Genomic DNA, 6,000 nt, shown 5'->3' with positions numbered 1-6,000 from the left:
CTGTCTGTCTCTTAATAAAGACCTGTTGAACAGTTTTGTTTCTCTTTGTCTGAGCAGCACAAGAACCTGCTGCCTCCTGCAGGGCCTCAGGCAGCCCTCCCTTACTGTGTTCAAGTCTTTAAGACCTGCCTGGCCTTGCAGTAGGACCCTCATTGAGTGCCCAGAATTTGGTTCTGGAGTCAAGCCTAGAAATCAACTTGTTTGGGGCTGGAGCAATAGTACAGCAGGTAGGGCATTTGCCTTGCATGCATTCGATGCAAGTTCAATCCCTGGCATCCTATACAGTCCCCTGAGCACCGCCTGTGTAATTCCTCAGTGCAGAGCCAGGAGTAACCCCTGAGCATTGCTGGGTGTGACCCCAAAAAACAAGAAGAAGAAGAACTCAGCTTTCTTAGTAAGATCATCCTCTTTGGTGTGGGAGCCATGGCCCCAGTGCTCGGGTGTTGCTCCTGGTTGTGGACTCAGGGGTTACTCAGATGGATTTGAGGAGGCAAGTGCCCTACCTGCTCTACTACCTGATCCCTAATTTGGTGGTTCCCCTCCCTCCCCCCTGCACTCCCAGTTCTTTGTTTTGGGGACACAACAAGGTGGTGCTAGGAGAAGTGTGGTACCAAGGTCTGAACTAGACATTGTAGCACTATTCACAATAGCCAGAATCTGGAAACAGCTGCCCAAGAACAAATGACTTGATAAGGAAGTTGTGACATCTACACAATGGAATACTATTCAGCCATAAGAAAAGATGAAATCTTGCAAGTACATGAGTGGATCAGGAAAGTAACAGGCTGAATGAAATGAATCAGAGGGAGAGGGACAGGAACAGACAAAATGATCTCACTTGTGTAGAATATAAAGAAATATAGGAGACGAATGTCCAGAGGCAATAGGAAAGAAGAGCAGGGACCAGAAAAATGGCACTATCCTTGCATGTGGCTGACCTGGGTTCTATCCCTGGTATTCTCAATTTTTACCAGGAGTGGTTCCTGAGTACAGAACCAGGCGTAACACCTGAGTGAGTACTGGTGTGACCCAAAAAGAGCAGGTGAACTGGTCCTTAGAAGGAAACTTACCTCTGGGGGCTAGGATGGGTATACGTCAGGGAATAGACCACAATGCTAGAGGGAAGTGGTCACTCTGGACAAGGTCTGAGTGCTGAAAGGTAAAATGACATGCATGATGCCCTATCAGTAACAATACTATAAACCACAGTGCCTAAAAAGGGGGGTGGGAGGGTGGGGAGGAGGGAGTGGGGAGAGGGGATGGGAGGAAACTGGGACATGGGTGGAGGAAAATATTTGGACACTGGTGAAGGGATTGGTGTTGGAACACTGTACACCTGAAACTAAATTACGAATAACTTTGTAATTCACAGCGATTCAGTAAAAGAAATGAAAACAAACAAAGGGATCTAACTGAAGTTGGCCCTGCTGTAGACAAGACAAGCACCTTAACCCTGCTACTGGCTCTCAGCCTGCCCACCTCCTATATCCCCCGCCCCCCCCCCCCCCCCCCACACACACACACACCCCACACCTGTTTTACAATCCACTGTTTGAGAAAGTCAGGACCTGGTTAAGGAGGTGTGTGCTGATCTCTACAGAAGCCACCCTGAGAACCTGCCTGTGGGTCCTACCCTGAACAGCCACAGGATGGCGGTGTGCACCCACTTTTGAGCAGCAAGCACTATTCCCCACCTTTGCCACTGCCAGGTATATGCACCCGCACCCAGAACCAGAGTTCCTCTCTACTCTCTGCCTTTTCCGGGGTCCCCAACAGTGGGGGTGTGGGGTGAAGATTGAACTGGGGTTGGCCACATCAAGGCAAGCACCCCTATACTATCTCTCAGATCCAAGAATATCTAGTTTTTGGGTCACACCCAGTGCAGGACAAGCACCCTGCCTGCTGTACTTTCTCTACGCCACCCTAAGCAAATGTTATGTAAAGAAATTAATAAGTCATCTGGAGAGATAGTACGATGGGGAAGGCCACTCCTCATCATACTGACTCCTGGTATACTAAGAGCAGAAAGATCGTGGTTATTTAAACAAAAATGAGAATTCAGGAGTAGAATGCTGTTGTTTATTTGCATGTTCGCTTGTGTGAGACCCTGGCCTTGATTCACAGCATTATTATTTTCCCCCACCCCCACCCCCCAAAAAATCACATGAAAAATTTGGGACCAGGCTGGAGCAATAGCACAACAGGTAGGGCGTTTGCCTTGCACGCGGCCGACCCGGGTTCAATTCCCAGCATCCCATATGGTCTCCCGAGCACTGCCAGGAGTAATTCTTGAGTGCAGAGCCAGGAGTAACCCCTGTGCATCGCTGGGTGTGACCCAAAAAGAAAAAATAAATTGGAACCAGAGGGATAGTACAGTGGGTAGATTTCTTTCCTTTCATGCTACCAATCTGGGTTCGATTCCCAGCATCCCATATGGCCCCCTAAGCCCTGCCAGGAGTTATCCCTGAGTGCAGAGCCAAGAGTAAGCCCTGAGTACCACCAGGTATGGGGCCAGGGATGCAGCTCACAGGTACAGCACTCGACTTGCATGAGAGTACTCTAAACATTTAACATTCTTTTTGTGTGGGTGTGATAAGGGGGCCATGGTGAAGTGGTGGGGGGGGCTGGTTTTGGTTTGAGCCACACCCTATGGTGCTCAGGGCCTGTCCCGGCCTCTGGAGTGACCCCTACTGGGGTGATCCCTGGCATTGCTTGGGGGATCATATGTATAGTGCCGGGGATCAAATGGGGTTGACTGCACACAAGCAGCCTTAACCCCTGAATACGATCCAGACCCAACATTTAACATTCTAATGGGGTTGGGGGTGGGGGGAGAGCAGGTCTGAGCAATAGAACAGCAGGGAGGACATTTGCCTTGCATGCGGCACAACTGACCGGACTTCAATCCCCAATACCCCAAATGGACTTCCAAGCATGCCAGCGTAATTTCTGAGTGTTGGAGCCAGGAGTAACCTCTGAGCATCACTGGGTGTGTCCCAAAAAGAAAAGGGGAAAAAAGCTACATTTATAACCACTTGGAAACAACATAAAGTCTACACTGTGGGGCACTTGCTTTGTATGGGGCTGAGCCTGGTTGGTTTCTGACACCAGAATCCCTTGAGCATTGCTAGGAGTGATCCTGAGCACAAAGTCAGAAGTAACCCCTGAGCACTGCTGGGTGTGGCCCAAACTACCCCAGCCAAATGAAATATCTGAGTCAGTGTCTCTGCATGAATGTAAGGCCCCGGTGAGAAGACCATTAGGACACCCATCTCCACTATGTTAGAGGTGCGGCGCCTGGAGGAGCCTTTCCCCTCCGTCCTAGTTTGCGAACTGAAGTTTCCAGGGGTTCTCTCCCCTACCCCCATCATGCCCTGTCATTCCCTCTGCTCAGACTCCGAGCCCACATTCATCAGGGCTGCCCTGCTTTCCCTTGTCTCTCCCTTTCACATTAGGCTTCCAGACTTCTCCCAGTTTCTGTTGCCAAATCTGGTGGTCTTATCTCAATTTTTCCACTGACAAAGTTAATCACTCTTTTGTGTTTTTTGGTATTGTGGTTTGGGGCCCACATCCAGTGGTGCTCGGGGTTTACTGTTGTCTCTGTGCTTAGGGATCATTCCTAGAAGGGCTTGGGAAGGGCCATATTTGGCTCAATCTCTTGGGTGTCAGAGATTGAGCCAAAGTCAGGAAAGTACAGAGCTTGTGCCTACCCTACACACTGTACTATTGCTTCAACCCAAAAAGTCCTTTGGTTTTTGTTTTTTTGTTTGTTTGTTTGTTTGTTTTGGGGGGGTCACACCTGTCGATGCACAGGGGCCATTCCTGGCTCTGCACTCAGGAATTACTCCTGGCGGTGCTCCGGGGACCATATGGGATGCTGGGAATTGAATCCAGGTCAGCCCCATGCAAGGTAAATACCCTCCCCGCTGTGCTATCGCTCCAGTCCCAAGTCCTTTGGTTTTGTTCAATATGTGAACCCTGTTCCACCACTGAGCTACACTTTTTCCCCCTTTCTTTTGCGACCTCACCCAAAGATGCTCTGGGGTTACCCCTGGCTCTGCACTCAGGGGTCACTCCTGCTGGGCTTGGGGAACTATATGGGATTCTAGGGATCAAATCTAGGTCAGCCTATGCAAGGCAAAAGCCCTGCACACTGTACTACCACTCCAGCGCCTCCCTGGATTTGTTAAATGTTTTTTGGGGCCACAGTTGGTGGTGCTCAGAACTTACTCCTGGCTCTGTGCTCAGGGATCACACTGGAGGTACTGGGTTCAATGCCCAAGATTCCCATATGCACTTGCAGGTATGATTTCTGAGAGAGGGGGTAGGAAGGGAGGGAGGGAGGGAGAGAGGGAAAGAGGAAGAGAGGGAGAAGGAAAGAGTGATTAATTATATATACCTTATTTATACCCTTCTCCTAAAAGCCACTCTGCTTTTTTTCCCCTCTGGAGAAGTCCAAGTTCTCTCTTGGAAATCTCTCTGTCTCTGTCTCCCTCTTTCTCTCTTTCTCTCTCTCCCTCCCCGTTTGTATTTCTCTAAGTAAATTTCTTTAAATAAAAATGATTTCACGGGGCTGGAGTGATAGCACGGCAGGTAGGGCGTTTGCCTTGCAAGCAGCCAACATGGCCAACACAGGTTCGATTCCCAGCATCCCATATGGTCTCCCGAGCACCACCAGGAGCAATTCCTGAGTGCATGAGCCAGGAGTAATCCCTGAGCATCGCCGGGTGTGACCCAAAAAGCAAAAAAAAAAAAAAAAATGATTTCACTATTTTACCTCCTTCTGAAATTCTTTTCTGGGAGGAAAAAGAACCTGTCAGACCTGAAACGTCTATGCCAAGGTGAGGACTGGCTTTCTTTTCTCCTGCATAGAGCAACTCTTCGCTCGAGCTTGAGTCCACGGCTCCCCAAGAGCTTGGGTGGTGCTGGGCAGAACAGGTGTGCTTCAGGAACAGCTTAGCAGCTGCCTCATGGGACACAAGCATCCCTCGGAGCAGACTTTCACCAGTACAGACGATGCAGAAAGATAGAAACACTGTTTCCTTGAGGCTCCTTCCCTTGCTCCCCATTTCATCCAAGGCATCTGCAACATTTCACAATCACAATCACAAATCATCCTGTTAATCGTCGATTGCCTCGAGCAGGCCCCAGTAACGTCTCCTTCATCCTAGCCCTGAGATTATATTCAAGGCTCTTTAGGAGAATATGACCCATCATTGTTACTGGTATTTGGCATATTGGGTACGCCACGGGGAGTTTGCCAGACTTGAAGTCTGCAACATTTATATATCACAAAATGATCACTATGATATGTACAGTGAACATCCATCATCCCATATGATTACAGATTCTGTTGGTTTTGTTTTTGGGCCACACCCAGTGGTGTCAGGCCTTACTCCTGTGTCTGTGCTCAGGGATCACTCCTGGTGGTGCTCAGAGGACCATACAGATAATGGGGATCAAACCTAGGTCATCCATGTGCAAGGTAAGTACCCCACCTGCTGTACTTACTCGGGCACACCCTACACACATAAACACACAAATTCTTTTTTTGTGATGAGAACTTTCAAGACCTACTCTCTGTAACTTTTCTCAGCAGAGCCTGGCAAGGTCCCCGTGGCGTATTTAATGTGCCAAAAACAGTAACAACAAGTCTCACAATGGAGATGTTACTGGTGCCCACTCGAGCAAATCGAGGAACAACGGGAGGACAGTACTACAGTGCTACTCTCTGTAACTTTTAGGTATATAATACAGTGTTAGCAATTATAATCACACTATATATATAACACCCTAAAACTTATTCGCCTTCTAACTTGAAGTCTATACATTTGGCTCCTTCTTCCCCCGACATCACTAATCCCTGACAGCCACCAGTCTGTTTTCTTTCTAGGAGTCTGGGGTGTTTGGAAGATCCCACATGAAAGTGAGATCAGACAATAACTTGTCTTTGCCTGACTTACTCCACTTAGCACAATGCCCTCAAGGATGAACAGAAAA

The sequence above is a fragment of the Sorex fumeus genome, unplaced genomic scaffold (genome assembly GCF_029834395.1).
Source record: "Sorex fumeus unplaced genomic scaffold, SorFum_2.1 ptg000034l, whole genome shotgun sequence".
Lineage (NCBI taxonomy): Eukaryota > Metazoa > Chordata > Mammalia > Eulipotyphla > Soricidae > Sorex > Sorex fumeus.
The sequence above is the reverse complement of the archived record's forward strand: the minus strand, read 5'-3'. Positions refer to the sequence as shown.